Below are 16,681 nucleotides of genomic sequence, written 5' to 3' on the forward strand. Positions count from 1 at the left end.
GCTTGAGTTCAGGGATAGTGATTCCCCCTGAAGTCCTTTTATTGTTGAGGATAGCTTTAGCTATCCTAGGTTTTTTGTTATTACAGATGAATTTGCAAATTGTTCTGTCTAACTCTTTGAAGAATTGGATTGGTATTTTGATGGGGATTGCATTGAATCTGTAGATTGCTTTTGGTAAAATGGCCATTTTTACCATATTAATCCTGCCAATCCATGAGCATGGGAGATCTTTCCATCTTCTGAGGTCTTCTTCAATTTCTTTCCTCAGTGTCTTGAAGTTCTTATTGTACAAATCTTTTACTTGCTTGGTTAAAGTCACACCGAGGTACTTTATATTATTTGGGTCTATTATGAAGGGTGTCGTTTCCCTAATTTCTTTCTTGGCTTGTTTCTCTTTTGTATAGAGGAAGGCAACTGATTTATTTGAGTTAATTTTATACCCAGCCACTTTGCTGAAGTTGTTTATCAGCTTTAGTAGTTCTCTGGTGGAACTTTTGGGATCACTTAAATATACTATCATGTCATCTGCAAATAGTGATATTTTGACCTCTTCTTTTCCGATCTGTATCCCTTTGATCTCCTTTTGTTGTCTGATTGCTCTGGCTAGAACTTCAAGAACTATATTGAATAAGTAGGGAGAGAGTGGGCAGCCTTGTCTAGTCCCTGATTTTAGTGGGATTGCTTCAAGTTTCTCTCCATTTAGTTTAATGTTAGCAACTGGTTGGCTGTATATGGCTTTTACTATGTTTAGGTATGGGCCTTGAATTCCTATTCTTTCCAGGACTTTTATCATGAAGGGGTGTTGAATTTTGTCAAATGCTTTCTCAGCATCTAATGAAATGATCATGTGGTTCTGTTCTTTCAGTTTGTTTATATAATGGATCACGTTGATGGTTTTCCGTATATTAAACAATCCCTGCATGCCTGGGATGAAGCCTACTTGATCATGGTGGATGATTGTTTTGATGTGCTCTTGGATTTGGTTTGCCAGATATTTATTGAGTATTCTTGCGTCGATATTCATAAGGGAAATTGTTCTGAGGTTATCTTTCTTTGTTGTGTCTTTGTGTGGTTTAGGTATAAGAGTAATTGTGGCTTCGTAGAAGGAATTCGGTAGGGCTCCATCTGTTTCAATTTTGTGGAATAGTTTGGATAATATTGGTATGAGGTCTTCTATGAAGGTTTGATAGAATTCTGCACTAAACCCGTCTGGACCTGGGCTCTTTTTGGTTGGGAGACCTTTAATGACTGCTTCTATTTCCTTAGGAGTTATGGGGTTGTTTAACTGGTTTATCTGTTCCTGATTTAACTTCGATACCTGGTATCTGTCTAGGAAATTGTCCATTTCCTGAAGATTTTCAAATTTTGTTGAATATAGGTTTTTATAGTAAGATCTGATGATTTTTTGAATTTCCTCCGAATCTGTAGCTATGTCTCCCTTTTCATTTCTGATTTTGTTAATTTGGACACACTCTCTGTGTCCTCTCGTTAGTCTGGCTAAGGGTTTATCTATCTTGTTGATTTTCTCAAAGAACCAACTTTTGGTTCTGTTGATTCTTTCTATGGTCCTTTTTGTTTCTACTTGGTTGATTTCAGCTCTGAGTTTGATTATTTCCTGCCTTCTACTCCTCCTGGGTGTATTTGCTTCTTTTTGTTCTAGAGCTTTTAGGTGTGCTGTCAAGCTGCTGACATATGCTCTTTCCTGTTTCTTTCTGCAGGCACTCAGCGATATGAGTTTTCCTCTTAGCACAGCTTTCATTGTGTCCCATAAGTTTGAGTATGTTGTATCTTCATTTTCATTAAATTCTAAAAAGTTTTTAATTTCTTTCTTTATTTCTTCCTTGACCAGGTTATCATTGAGTAGAGCATTGTTCAATTTCCACGTATATGTGGGCATTCTTCCCTTATTGTTATTGAAGACCAGTTTTAGGCCGTGGTGGTCCGATAGCACGCATGGGATTATTTCTATCTTTCTGTACCTGTTGAGGCCCGTTTTTTGACCAATTATATGGTCAATTTTGGAGAAAGTACCATGAGGAGCTGAGAAGAAGGTATATCCTTTTGCTTTAGGATAGAATGTTCTATAAATATCCGTTAAGTCCATTTGGCTCATGACTTCTCTTAGTCTGTCTACATCACTGTTTAATTTCTGTTTCCATGATCTGTCCATTGATGAGAGTGGGGTGTTGAAATCTCCCACTATTATTGTGTGAGGTGCAATGTGTGTTTTGAGCTTTAGTAAGGTTTCTTTTACATATGTAGGTGCCCTTGTATTTGGGGCATAGATATTTAGGATTGAGAGTTCATCTTGGTTGATTTTTCCTTTGATGAATATGAAGTGTCCTTCCTTATCTTTTTTGATGACTTTTAGTTGGAAATTGATTTTATTTGATATTAGAATGGCTACTCCAGCTTGCTTCTTCTGACCATTTGCTTGGAAAGTTGTTTTCCAGCCTTTCACTCTGAGGTAGTGTCTGTCTTTGTCTCTGAGGTGTGTTTCCTGTAGGCAGCAGAATGCAGGGTCCTCGTTGCGTATCCAGTTTGTTAATCTATGTCTTTTTATTGGGGAGTTGAGGCCATTGATATTGAGAGATATTAAGGAATAGTGATTATTGCTTCCCGTTATATTCATATTTGATGTGAGGTTATGTTTGTGTGCTTTCATTCTCTTTGTTTTGTTGCCAAGACGATTAGTTTCTTGCTTCTTCTAGGGTATAGCTTGCCTCCTTATGTTGGGCTTTACCATTTATTATCCTTTGTAGTGCTGGATTTGTAGAAAGATATTGTGTAAATTTGGTTTTGTCATGGAATATCTTGGTTTCTCCATCAATGTTAATTGAGAGTTTTGCTGGATACAGTAATCTGGGCTGGCATTTGTGTTCTCTTAGGGTCTGTATAACATCAGTCCAGGATCTTCTGGCCTTCATAGTTTCTGGCGAGAAGTCTGGTGTGATTCTGATAGGTCTCCCTTTATATGTTACTTGACCTTTTTCCCTTACTGCTTTTAATATTCTTTCTTTATTTTGTGCGTTTGGTGTTTTGACAATTATGTGACGGGAGGTGTTTCTTTTCTGGTCCAATCTATTTGGAGTTCTGTAGGCTTCCTGTATGTCTATGGGTATCTCTTTTTTTAGGTTAGGGAAGTTTTCTTCTATGATTTTGTTGAAGATATTTACTGGTCCTTTGAGCTGGGAGTCTTCACTCTCTTCTATACCTATTATCCTTAGGTTTGATCTTCTCATTGAGTCCTGGATTTCCTGTATGTTTTGGACCAGTAGCTTTTTCCGCTTTACATTATCTTTGACAGTTGAGTCAATGATTTCTATGGAATCTTCTGCTCCTGAGATTCTCTCTTCCATCTCTTGTATTCTGTTGGTGAAGCTTGTATCTACAGCTCCTTGTCTCTTCTTTTGGTTTTCTATATCCAGGGTTGTTTCCATGTGTTCTTTCTTGATTGCTTCTATTTCCATTTTTAATTCCTTCAACTGTTTGATTGTGTTTTCCTGGAATTCTTTCAGGGATTTTTGCGATTCCTCTCTGTAGGCTTTTACTTGTTTATTAATGTTTTCCTGTGCTTCCCTAAGTGTGTTCAGGTCTTTCCTGAAGTCCTCCAGCATCATGATCAAATATGATTTTGAAACTAGATCTTGCTTTTCTGGTGTGTTTGGATATTCCATGTTTGTTTTGGTGGGAGAATTGGGCTCTGATGATGGCATGTAGTCTTGGTTTCTGTTGCTTGGGTTCCTGCGCTTGCCTCTCGCCATCAGATTATCTCTAGTGTTACTTTGTTCTGCTATTTCTGACAGTGGCTAGACTGTCCTATAAGCCTGTGTGTCAGGAGTGCTGTAGACCTGTTTTCCTCTCTTTCAGTCAGTTATGGGGACAGAGTGTTCTGCTTTCGGGCGTGTAGTTTTTCCTCTCTACAGGTCTTCAGCTGTTCCTGTGGGCCTGTGTCTTGAGTTCACCAGGCAGCTTTCTTGCAGCAGAAAATTTGGCCTTACCTGTGGTCCCGAGGCTCAGGTTTGCTCGTGGGGTGCTGTCCAGGGGCTCTCTGCAGCGGCAGCAACCAGGAAGACCTGTGCCGCCCCTTCCGGGAGCTTCAGTGCACCAGGGTTCCAGATGGTCTTTGGCTTTTTCCTCTGGCGTCCGAGATGTGTGTGTAGAGAGCAGTCTCTTCTGGTTTCCCAGGCTTGTCTGCCTCTCTGAAGGTTCAGCTCTCCCTCCCACGGGATTTGGGTGCAGAGAACTGTTTATCCGGTCTGTTTCCTTCTGGTTCTGGTGGTGTCTTAGGCACAGGGGTCCTGCCGCTCCTGGGCCCTCCCCCACGGGAGCCCAGAGGCCTTATACAGTTTCCTCTTGGGCCAGGGATGTGGGCAGGGGTGAGCAGTGTTGGTGGTCTCTTCCGCTCTGCAGCCTCAGGAGTGCCCACCTGACCAGGCGGTTGGGTCTCTCTCTCACCGGGTCTGGGCCACTTCTTTACTTTTAATCATTCTCTTCGCTTTCTTTGTTCCAGGTCTGACAGTTCTGTTTGGCTCCTTTCCCCGTATCTTTCAGGTCAAGGTTTTTTAAAACTTGTCCCAACTCCAGAGTTGGGCTTGCCTGTGTGAGGATTCCTATTGTGGTGGTGAAGCCCAGTCTCTGCCTACAATCCCTGAGGAGATGTCTTCCAGGGGCCATATCATCAGGCTCCTTTGCCCCCCAGTTCTGTTTGCTTTTGGCAAGTTTGGGAAGCCTTGGTGAAAGATCAAAGGAAGGAGCGAGTCTGGAATATTCCCTCCTTGTGGTTGTAGCTCCGTCTTCCACTGGGGCCATGGTTCCTGCCTGAAACCTGTGTCTTGTAGCCACGTTCTAGAAACCACTTCTCTCCCTTGTGCCTTGAGGCCTAGAGACATAATGGCTAGATTTTCTGTCATTCCTTCCCTTCAGAGCTATCTCCATCTCTGTAAGACCCTCCTCGTTAAACTCCCCTCAGTTACCCTATAATGGTACCACCTGTCAGGACCCTGCCTTGTCATCAGGAGTACCAGTCCCATTGCTTCTAGATTGAAATTTGAATGGAGATAAATATGTTATCCTAATGAATGCTCATGCAAAATGGCAGACACTAATTATTCAATACGTATAGAATGAAGGCTCTGTCCTTATCTCAAATCTAGGTGAGATAACTTCAAAATTTTAAGTACATTTTAAAGTACAATTTATATGCACTTAAAACACTGCTCCCAGCGTGCTTCGTAGTCTGTAAAGCAGAACTGTCTGCTTACCACGAGGCTATTGGTAGTAATGGCCCAGCTTCTTCCCTCCCAGCATGTGCATCTCTGAGACAGCCTTCATGAGCTACGACCCACCATTCCTGGGCTTCTCCCTGTTGGCTGAAATCAGGCCTACTGTGCCAGGCTCCATAGGGAAGGCAGAACAAACCTGAGGGAGCAGAGTTCCTGGCAACAAAATACTGTAACCAACCTGTCTTTTCTTTATAAAGAGAGAAACACCAAAAGATAAGTCATCGCTCTCTTAAGTTGTGTTGGTATTCTAGTGTTGGTGTATGTATTAATGTTCTTTTGCTGCTATGAAAACATGGCCCACCGGTGTACTAAAGCCATGTTTAATAGCTTATCATCCTGGAAGACAGAGGTCTGAAATGGGTATCACAAGGCTAAAAGGTTCTCTGTTGAGGTTTTTGCAGGATTGGGAACCATCAGAAAACTTTAGAGGAGAACATCTTGCCTTTCCAGCTTTGACAGATACTCATACTCCTTAGTTCTTGGGCCTCTTGCTCCATCTCCCGACTCGTCAACATCTGCAGAGCCTTTCTCTGGTCATCTTCTCTCTGGTCCCTTATTTTACCGCCCATAGCAGTCACCTTGGTGACGAGCTTAGCCTGCCTAGATAATTCAGGCTGCCTTTCTGCTTTAAGATCAGCTGATAAACAAGTTCAGTTCTGCTTGTAACCTTATGTCTCCTTTGCTACATGACTAGCATAGTCCCAGGTTAACTTTGAGAGGGATTGTAAGATACATTTAAAGTTTTGTGATTGAGAAATAAGTTTTCATTAACTTGTTTAATTTTAGTCTTTATCTTCCATTTCTGTGCAGCTTTCCAGTATTAAGTTAATTATTCTTTACTCTTTATAGAATATTTAGCAGTATTGCCACATAGAAATATTTAATTATTAAGTATTAATTACTTTTCTTCAACTTATCATAACCAAGTAGTTCCTGGCTCTAGATAAGAATGCCTAGGTGGACAAGTATGAGACAGGTTGTGTGAATGTTCCTGAGAGCATTTTATGTGACAGACACAGCATGGATCTATGAATATGTAGCACAGCCCCTGACTTCAAGAAATTTATAGGTTGTGGGAGAAGCAAATTTGTCAAAAGCTATCATACAAATGGCAGGGAGGTGTGGTTATATATAGGAGACACTGACCAAGGTAGAAGATATCTGTATTGGAAAGGATGGAGCTTGTCAGAACTCAAGTGGAATGGAAATAAATTACAAGATACACAAACCCCAGGATGAATGCACAGCCTTCTAGAGTTAAACCTGCAGACAGGAAGGTTTGACTATAAGGAGTTTCTGGTTCTAGATAAGACTGCCTAGGTGAACAAGTATGAGACAGGAGGTGTGAATGATGCTAGGAGAATTTGGGGTATTTTATTGAAAGGAACTGTAGGACATTGCCTTGGAGCTTAAGAAGTCTACATCATACAAGATGTAAATTAGTATTAGGGGGATAAAAATGAGCAGGACTAAGAAGAGAGGACGTTATCATTTTTCTTTGGAATTTAAGAAGGAATTCAAATAGGAATAGCCACGTGGATGCACATGTACCATGAGGATCCCAGTGAATCCCCGGTGAGGTCTGCATTCCCGGGTGGTATGAACAAGTGTCTAGCTGCTGTTAAAAGTTAAGCATTATTAATATTTCCTCTGTTGTCAGTGTTACTAAAATTGCACCAGGCTGCATAATACTGTGGTGTTGCCAGCTCTTTACTGGTGCCTCACTAACGTGACTGACAGACCTTCAAAGTATCTATGGAACATGAACACGTATTACAAAGGAGCCAAATGTACCCAAAATTCCTGCTGTTTTCTTCCTGTTATTTTTGTTCTAATACAGGACTCCATTCCTCCCTCCTTTGAGATCTGCTGTTTTCCAGGTTCTTTTTCATCCTAGAAGGTAGATTTCCTTGCTTTCCCTGGATTAAAAGTATTTGCGCCTGCCAAGTGTGTCAGAATTCCGGTGACCAGCAAGCTGTCTCCCCACAGAGCTCGTCATTCTTCTACATACCCATCAATGCCTCATTTCACTACAGGATTTTAAAAACTTTATTTCAAATTGTGTGGGTTCAGGGCACATGTGTACACGATTGCAGGTGGTTGTGGAGAACAGAAGGTGTCAGAATCCCAGTTGTAGGTGCTAGTGAGCTGTTCAAGGTGGGTGCTGGGAACAAAATTAGGATTCTCTGCACAGTGGTACATACTCCTAAGCGCTCAGCAATTTCTGCAGCCACAAACCCTGAACTTTTCCTCCTCGTGGTACTGGGACTTGAACCTGGAGCCTCAGACACATCAGGCAAATGCTCTGCCATCAAGCTATGTCTCAGGCACCGTTACGACATGCTTTGTTGTTCTCGCTGCTGTTGTGTTTTGCTTCTGCAGTTTTTCTTCAGTCTCTTTTCTTGCTCTGCACTTTTCCTCTTTGTCTTTGTGACACTTTGTGACATGGTGTAGGCTAGCACCGTGCTTTGGGAGAGAGTTCTTGTCACTGGTGACTCACAGTACAGCGAACACAAAGAGCAAAGGGGTAGCATGTGTAAGTTTCTAGCTCTCGATAAACAGTGAATGAAAGGCAGCAATAAAAAAGTCAAGTTCACAGTGATCAAAACTCTTCAGCATTAGTAAAACAGTAAGAGCAGAATCCGCTGGAATTCCTACAAAGTGTTTTCTTCAGCAAATTCTTATCCCTGAAAAGAACATCACCTCAGTCACAAGTGGAGTGAGTACATGGAGAGCTGAAGGGGCAGCAGCACTTACACAGCTGCAGTGTTGGCTGGAACGCTGTCTGGAGATGTTAGTGGCTTCAGGAGGTGTGCTGCTTGAGGGACAGTCTCTGGGCAGTAAATGGACAGTGGATCTCAAACTTCTATCACTGCGACCCTTTATTACAGTTCTTCATGTGGTGAGGCCAGCCATAGCATTTTGTTGCTACTTTATAATTTTCTACTGTTATAAATTGTAATGTAAATACCTGATATGCAACCCCTGTGGGAGTCCTGACCCACAAGTTGAGAACCACTGCTGTAGGACGAACCACACATCTGTGGTGCAGCGAGCAAGGTGGCATGTGGCGCTTACCATCCATCTAAGAGTTAAAGAGTGTAAGAGAAACTCTGAACTTTTCTTTCTTGGTTTGAATTTCAGATACCACTTTAAACAGGTTGACACAAAATGATGAGAATTTATAAAGGTAAGAGGGTTTTTCATTTGTTTTTGTTTTCAGATCCCAGGTGTAGGGCAGGAGCTCTAGAACAGTCCAGTGGCTTTGCCTCTGCATCTGTCTGTGCCTCTGTCTCATTCTGTTTCCTGCTGTGCGTGGACATGGATGGCCCAGAAAGAGGTACGTAGAGGCATGGCCACAACATTACCTGGTAATATTAGAGGAGAAAACGCTTTCTTAGATCCACCTGTGGTTAAAGATTGTATTAGATCTTTCCCACAAGTGCAGTTTGTATTATATTAATTTTAGCATATACATAAAGGTTACATGTAGCTTTAATTTAATACTCTCCTAGTTACCTACCAAGTTTTTCTTTATGTCTACATGACCTTTATATTTTTTACTGGATTGTAACATTCCTCAATTAATAAACGTACCATAATATACTAAACCAGTCACGGATTGTTGAGAGTTTAAATTACTTGTAATATCTTACTATGTAAAGAATAAATACTGTTATCATTTTGTCTTGTTTTGATATTCATATCATTTTGTGGAAAAATGTCCTCAAACCTGTAATGAATTAATAAGTGGAAATGACATGGTTATCACACACACACACACACACACACACACACACACACACACACACCCCTATACCACCTACCTTTTGTCATTGTCTGTTAGGTATCTCTGGTTGTCCTAGAACTTGGTATCTAGAGCAGGCTGGCCTGAAACTCTCAGAGATCTGCCTCTGCCACCAGAATGCTGGGATTAGAGGCATACACCACCATAGCCTGGCTTAAAAGGGAGAGTCAGCCATGTGTTCTGGGAACCAAACTATTATTTTGATTGTAAGCCTACCCTTTCACAGGAGCTATCTCTCCAGTGTGCTGTGTCCTTTAAGGAATGGCTAGCTTACTTTTGAGAAGGATTGTTTCTATGTGATGTATATAAGAGATTGTTTCATCATGCTTAAAGTTTTTTTCTAAGTTGGAGTTTATTTACAGTGACAGGAAGCATTTGGATTTCTTCTCATTTTGTAAAAGACAGTGTTGTAGTTTAATTTCTGTTGCTGTGATGAAACACCATAACCTGGAGAGGAAGGATTTACTTCAGCTTATACTTCTCAGGTCACAGTCCATCACTGAGGGGAGTCAGGGTGCAAACTCAAGTAGACCTGGAGGTGGGAACTGAAGCAGGGGCTATGGAAGAGTGTTGCCTATGGGCTTGCTTCCTATGCCTTGCTCAGCATGCTTCCTTACAGAACCCAGGGGCACACAGCCCGCTCTAGGCTGGGCTCTCTCACATCAACACCAGGCAAGAGAAAGCCCTAAGGGCTGCCTATAGGCCAGTCCTACGAGATTCCTTCTTTCAAGATGATCCTACCTTGTGTCAACATGACATGCAAACTAGCCAGCACATATAGAAAACATTTAAATGGAACAAGAAACTTTATAAACAATGTACTCTGTATTATATCAGTTTACACATACAGGGTTTTTTTTGTTTTGTTTTGAATTTACGAAGCTGGAGACCAAAAGGGCTCTTTTTTTTTTTTTTTATTAACTTGAGTATTTCTTATATACATTTTGAGTGTTATTCCCTTTCCCGGTTTCCGGGCAAACATCCCCCTCCCCCCTCCCCTTCCTTATGGGTGTTCCCCTCCCAACCCTCCCCCCATTGCCGCCCTCCCCCCAACAGTCTAGTTCACTGGGGGTTCAGTCTTAGCAGGACCCAGGGCTTCCCCTTCCACTGGTGCTCTTACTAGGATATTCATTGCTACCTATGAGGTCAGAGTCCAGGGTCAGTCCATGTATAGTCTTTAGGTAGTGGCTTAGTCCCTGGAAGCTCTGGTTGCTTAGCATTGTTGTACATATGGGGTCTCGAGCCCCTTCAAGCTCTTCCAGTTCTTTCTCTGATTAAAAGGGCTCTTTTTAATGTCAGGCAACTACTCTGCCTATGAGATGCCCCCATCTACTCTGACATAGTTTGAAATGGATACATTTTTATTAAAGTTTCTACAGAGAACTGGCTTTGTCTTCTGACTAATGCTTTGTTATTCTTATTAATTTTTCTTTGACAATTTTATACATGTCCATAATACATTCTCGTAGCTGTCATCCCCCCTTCTTGTCTCCCTCCTAACCTCTCCAACGTCCCTCTTTCTCCTTACTGAACTCCTTTCTACCTACATGCCTTTTCTGTTTGGTGACACTGAATTTAGCCCCTGCATGACCTCCCTATGACCATGTGTGTGGAACTGTTCACTTGAGTCTGATGAAGTTATCAGTGGGTACACAACTGTAAAAACTGACCATCCCTCCCACAGCACTCATGGGGAAGGGCCCCAGGAGCCCCTCTTCCACCCCTGACTGTTGCCTGGCGAGTCTTAGGTGAGGGCCAGTCACAGTGAAGGGTCTGCAACTGCTGAGTTCATGACTGCAGGACCTGTGTAGTGCCAAGAAGGTGACATTCCCAGTCCCTCTTCCTGTCACTCGTTTTTTTTTTTTTTTTTGTGGATCTCAGTCATATTTAATTTTTTCTCGGATTTTTAAGAAATATAATTCTGATATTTATACTTATATGATTTTTAATGATTTCACTTTAATTTTTTCCATCTTTATTAAATTGGGTATTCCTTATTTACATTTCAAATGTTATTCCCTTTCCCGGTTTCCAGGCCAACATCCCCCTAATCCTTCCCGTCCCCTTCTATATGGGTGTTCCCCTCCCCACCCTCCCCCCATTACCACCCTCCCCCCAAGAATCCCGTTCACTGGAGGTTCAGTCTTAGCAGGACCAAGGGCTTCCCCTTCCACTGGTGCTCTTACTAGGCTATTCATTGCTACTTATGGAGCCCAGGGTCAGTCCATGTATAGTCTTTGGCTTAGTCCCTGGAAGCTCTGGTTGCTTGGCATTGTTGTTCATATGGGGTCTCAAGCCCCTTAAGCTCTTTCAGTCCTTTCTCTGATTCCTTCAACGGGGGTCCTGTTCTCAGTTCAGTGGTTTGCTGCTGGCATTCGCCTATGTATTTGCCATATTCTGGCTGTTTCTCTCAGGAGAGATCTTACCTCCAGTTCCTGTCAGTCTGCACTTCTTTGCTTCATCCATCTTATCTAGTTTGGTGGCTGTATATGTATGGGCCACATGTGGGGCAGGCTCTGAATGGGTGTTCCTTCAGTCTCTGTTCTGAACTTTGCCTCCCTATCCCCTCCTAAGGGTATTCTTGTTCCCCTTTTAAAGAAGGAGTGAAACATCCGCATTTTGTTCATCCTTGAGTTTCATGTGTTCTGTGCATCTAGGGTAATTTGAGCATTTGGGCTAATAGCCACTTATCAATGAATGCATACCATGTGTGTTTTTCTGTGATTGGGTTACCTCACTCAGGATGATATTTTCCAGTTGCCTCCATTTGCCTACAAATTTCATAAAGCCGTTGTTTTTGATAGCTGAGTAATATTCCATTGTGTAGATGTACCATATTTTCTGTATCCATTCCTCTGTCGAAGGACATCTGGGTTCTTTCCAGCTTCTGGCTATTATAAATAAGGCTGCTATGAACATAGTGGAGCACGTGTCTTTGTTATATGTTGGGGCATCTTTTGGGTATATGCCCAAGAGAGGTATAGCTGGGTCCTCCAATTTTTTGAGGAACCTCTAGACTGATTTCCAAAATGGTTGTACCAGTCTGCAATCCCACCAACAGTGGAGGAATGTTCCTCTTTCTCCACATCCTCACCAGCATCTGCTGTCACCTGAGTTTTTGATCTTAGCCATTCTGACTGGTGTGAGGTGGAATCTCAGGGTTGTTTTGATTTGCATTTCCCTTATGACTAAAGATGTTGAACATTTCTTTAGGTGTTTCTCAGCCATTCGACATTCCTCAGCTGTGAATTCTTTGTTTAGCTCTGAACCCCATATTGTAATAGGGTTATTTGTCTCCCTGCAGTCTAACTTGTTGAGTTCTTTGTATATTTTGGATATAAGCTCTCTCTCAGTTGTAGGATTGGTAAAGATCTTTTCCCAATCTGTTGGTTGCCATTTTGTCCTAACCACAGTGTCCTTTGCCTTACAGAAGCTTTGCAGTTTTATGAGATCCCATTTGTTGATTCTTGATCTTAGAGCATAAGCCATTGGTGTTTTGTTCAGGAAATTTTCCCCAGTGCCCATGTGTTCAAGGCTCTTCCCCACTTTTTCTTCTATTAGTTTGAGTGTATCTGGTTTGATGTGGAGGTCCTTGATCCACTTGGACTTAAGCTTTGTACAGGGTGATAAGCATGAATCGATCTGCATTTTTCTGCATGCTGATCTCCAGTTGAAATAGAACCATTTGTTGAAAATGCTATCTTTTTTTTTTTCATTGAATGGTTTTGACTCCTTTGTCAAAGTGGGTATAGGCATGTGGGTTCATTTCTGGGTCTTCAATTCTATTCCATTGGTCTATCTGCCTGTCTCTGTACCAATACCATGCAGTTGTTATCAGGATTACTCTGTAGTACAGCTTGAGGTCAGGGATGGTGATTTCCCCCCAGAAGTTCTTTTATTATTGAGAATAGTTTTTCCTATCCTGGGTTTTTTGTTATCCCAAATGAATTTGCGAACTGGTCTTTCTAACTCTATGAAGAATTGAGTTGGAATTTTGATGGGGATTGCATTGAATCTGTAGATTGCTCTCAGCAAGATGACCATTTTTGGTATATTAATCCTGCCAATCCACGAGCATGGGAGATCTTTCCATCTTCTGAGATCTTCTTTAATTTCTTTCTTCAGAAACTTGAAGTTCTTGTCATACAGATCTTTCACTTGCTTGGTTAAAGTCACACCGATGCATTTTATATTATTTGGGACTGTTGTGAAGGGTGTCATTTCCCTAATGTCTTTCTCAGCCTGTTTATCCTTTGAGTAGAAGAAGGCTACTGTTTTGGGGTTTGTTTGTTTGTTTGAATTAATTTTATGTCCAGCTACTTTGCTGAAGTTTTTATCAGCTGTAGTTCTTGGAGGAACTTTTGTGGTCATTTAAGTATACCATCATATCATATGCAAATAGTGATATTTTGACTTCTTCTCTTCCAATTTGTATCCCTTGGCCTCGTCTTGTTGTATAATTGCTCTGGCTAGAACTTCAATTACTGTATTGTAGAGAGTGGGCAGCCTTGATTTTAGTGAGATTGCTCCAAAATTCTCTCCATTTAGTTTAATGCTGTATATGGCTTTTACTATGTTTAGGTATGGACCTTGAATTCCTGATCTTTTCAAGGCTTTTGTCATGAAGGGGTCTTTCTCAGCCTCTAATGAGATGATCATGTGGTTTACTCTTTGAGTTTGTTTATATAGTGGATTACATTGATGGATTTCTGTATATTGAACCATCCCTGCATCCCTGGGATTAAACCTACTTGATTATGTTGAATGGTCATTTTGATGTCTTCTTGGATTCGGTTTGTGTGAATTTTATTGAGTATTTTTACATTGATATTCATGAGAGAAATTGGTCTGAAGTTCTCTTTTATTGTAGGGTCATTGTGTGGTTTAGTATAAATGTAATTAATTGTGGCTTCATAGAATGAATTGGGTAGTACTCCTGTTTTGTTTTGTTTTGTTTTGTTTTGTTTTGTTTGTGGAAGAGTTTGGACAGTGTTGGTATTAGGTCTTCTTTGAAGGTCTGATAGAATTCTGCACTAAACCCATCTCGTCCTGGGCGGGCTGGCTGGCTGACTCTCTCTCTCTCTCTCTCTCTCTCTCTCTCTCTCTCTCTCTTTCTCTCTCTCTCTCTCTCTGTGTCTCTCTCTCTGTGTCTCTCTCTCTCTCTGTCTCTCTGTCTCTCTCTCTGTCTCTCTGTCTCTCTCTCTGTCTCTGTCTCTGTCTCTCTCTCTCTCTCTTCTCTCTCTCTCTAGTTGGGAGACTTTTAATGACTGCTTCTATTTCTTTAGGGGTTATGGGACAGTTTAGAGGGTTTATCAGATCCTAATTAAACTTTGGTACCTGGTATCCATTTAGAAAATTCTCCATTTTCTCCAGACTTTCCAATTTTGTTGAGTATAGGCTTTTGTAGCAGGATCTGATAATTTTTGAATTTCCTCAGTTTCTGTTGTTATGTGTCCCTTTTCATTTCTAATTTGGTTAAACTGGATACTGTCTCTATGCCCTCTGGTTAGTCTGGCTAAGGTTTATCTATCTTCTTGATTTTGTCAAAGAACCAGCTCCTGGTTTTGTTGGTTTTTTTTGTATAGTTCTTTTTACTTCTACTTGATTTCAGCTCTGAGTTCGATTATTTCCTGTCATCTATTCTTGGGTGTATTTGCTTCTTTTTGTTCTAGCGCTTTCAAGTGTGCTGTTAGTGTATGCTCTCTGAAGTTTCTTTTTGGAGGCACTCAGAGCTATGAGTTTTCCTCTTAGCACTGCTTTCATTGTGTCCCATAAGTTTGGGTATGTTGTGCCTTCATTTTCATTAAACTCTAAAAAGTCTTTAATTTCTTCTTTGATCAAGTTATCATTGAGTAGAGAACTATTCAATTTCCATGTGTACGTGGGCTATTGTTTTTTTGTTTTTGTTTTTGTTTTGTTTTTTTGTTGTTATTGACAAGCAGCCTTAGTCCATGGTGATCTGATAGGATGCATGGGATTGTTTCAATCTTCTGATAGCTGTTGAGGCCTGTTTTGTGACCCATTAAATGGTCAGTCTTGGAGAAGGTACCATGAGGTTCTGAGAAGAAGGTATATTGTGTTTTAGGAAGAAAGATTCTGTAGATGTGTTAAATCCATTTGGTTCCTAACTTCTGTTAGTTTTACTGTGTCTCTTTTGAGTTTCTGCTTCCATGATCTGTCCATTGATGAGAGTGGGGTGTTGCAGTCTCCTACTATTATTATATGTGGTTCAGTGTATGTTTTGAGCTTTAGTAAAGTTTGCTTTATCAAGGTGGGTGCCCTTGCATTTGGAGCACAGATGTTCAGGATTGAGAGTTTATCTTTGTAGATTTTTCCTTTGATGAGTAGGAAGTGTCCTTCCTTATCTTTTTTGATAACTTTTGGTTAAAAGTTGATTTTATTTTATATTAGAATGGTTATTCCAACTTATTTCTTGGGACCATTTGCTTGGAAAATATGTTTCCTGCCTTTTACTCTGAGGTAGTGTCTTTGTCACTGAAGTGCGTTTCCTGTATGCAGCAAACTGTTGTTTTTTTATTTTTTTTACATATTCAGTCAGTTAGTCTATGTCTTTTTATTGGGGAATTGAGTCCATTGATGTTAGAGATATTTTTTTTTTTATTAACTTGAGTATTTCTTATATACATTTCGAGTGTTATTCCCTTTCCCGGTTTCCGGGCAAACATCCCCCTCCCCCCTCCCCTTCCTTATGGGTGTTCCCCTCCCAACCCTCCCCCCATTGCCGCCCTCCCCCCATAGACTAGTTCACTGGGGGTTCAGTCTTAGCAGGACCCAGGGCTTCCCCTTCCACTGGTGCTCTCACTAGGATATTCATTGCTACCTATGGGGTCAGAGTCCAGGGTCAGTCCATGTATAGTCTTTAGGTAGTGGCTTAGTCCCTGGAAGCTCTGGTTGCTTGGCATTGTTGTACTTTTGGGGTCTCGAGCCCCTTCAAGCTCTTCCAGTTCTTTCTCTGATTCCTTCAATAGGGGACCTATTCTCAGTTCAGTGGTTTGCTGCTGGCATTCGCCTCTGTATTTGCTGTATTCTGGCTGTGTCTCTCAGGAGCGATCTACATCCGGCTCCTGTCGGTCTGCACTTCTTTGCTTCATCCATCTTGTCTAATTGGGTGGCTGTATATGTATGGGCCACATGTGGGGCAGGCTCTGAATGGGTGTTCCTTCAGTCTCTGTTTTAATCTTTGCCTCTCCCTTCCCTGCCAAGGGTATTCTTTTTCCTCATTTAAAGAAGGAGTGAAGCATTCACATTTTGATCATCTGTCTTGAGTTTCGTTTGTTCTAGGGATCTAGGGTAATTCAAGCATTTGGGATAATAGCCACTTATCAATGAGTGCATACCATGTATGTCTTTCTGTGATTGGGTTAGCTCACTCAGGATGATATTTTCCAGTTCCAACCATTTGCCTACGAATTTCATAAACTCGTTGTTTTTGATAGCTGAGTAATATTCCATTGTGTAGATGTACCACATTTTCTGTATCCATTCCTCTGTTGAAGGGCATCTGGGTTCTTTCCATTTTCTGGCTATTATAAATAAGGCTGCGATGAACATAGTGGAGCACGTGTCT

General features: G+C 41.3%; 1 protein-coding gene across 3 annotated transcripts in view; it reads left to right on the forward strand.

The window, feature by feature from the left end:
* LOC120097728 (translation initiation factor IF-2-like) overlaps positions 1-16,681 on the forward strand; it is a 78,468-nt gene that overhangs the window by 7,915 nt on the left and 53,872 nt on the right. The window contains exon 2 of one of the 3 annotated variants that reach the window (XR_010059213.1): positions 8,509-8,625. The exons of 1 other annotated variant lie outside the window; for it this stretch is intronic. The gene's annotated coding sequence lies outside the window, so the exon portion shown is untranslated. Of the gene's footprint in view, positions 1-8,508; positions 8,984-16,681 lie in introns of those variants that run through there. One more of the 3 variants, XM_063276953.1, reaches the window with a different exon arrangement.

Source organism: Rattus norvegicus, chromosome 17, assembly GCF_036323735.1.
Source record: "Rattus norvegicus strain BN/NHsdMcwi chromosome 17, GRCr8, whole genome shotgun sequence".
Taxonomy (NCBI): Eukaryota; Metazoa; Chordata; class Mammalia; order Rodentia; family Muridae; genus Rattus; species Rattus norvegicus.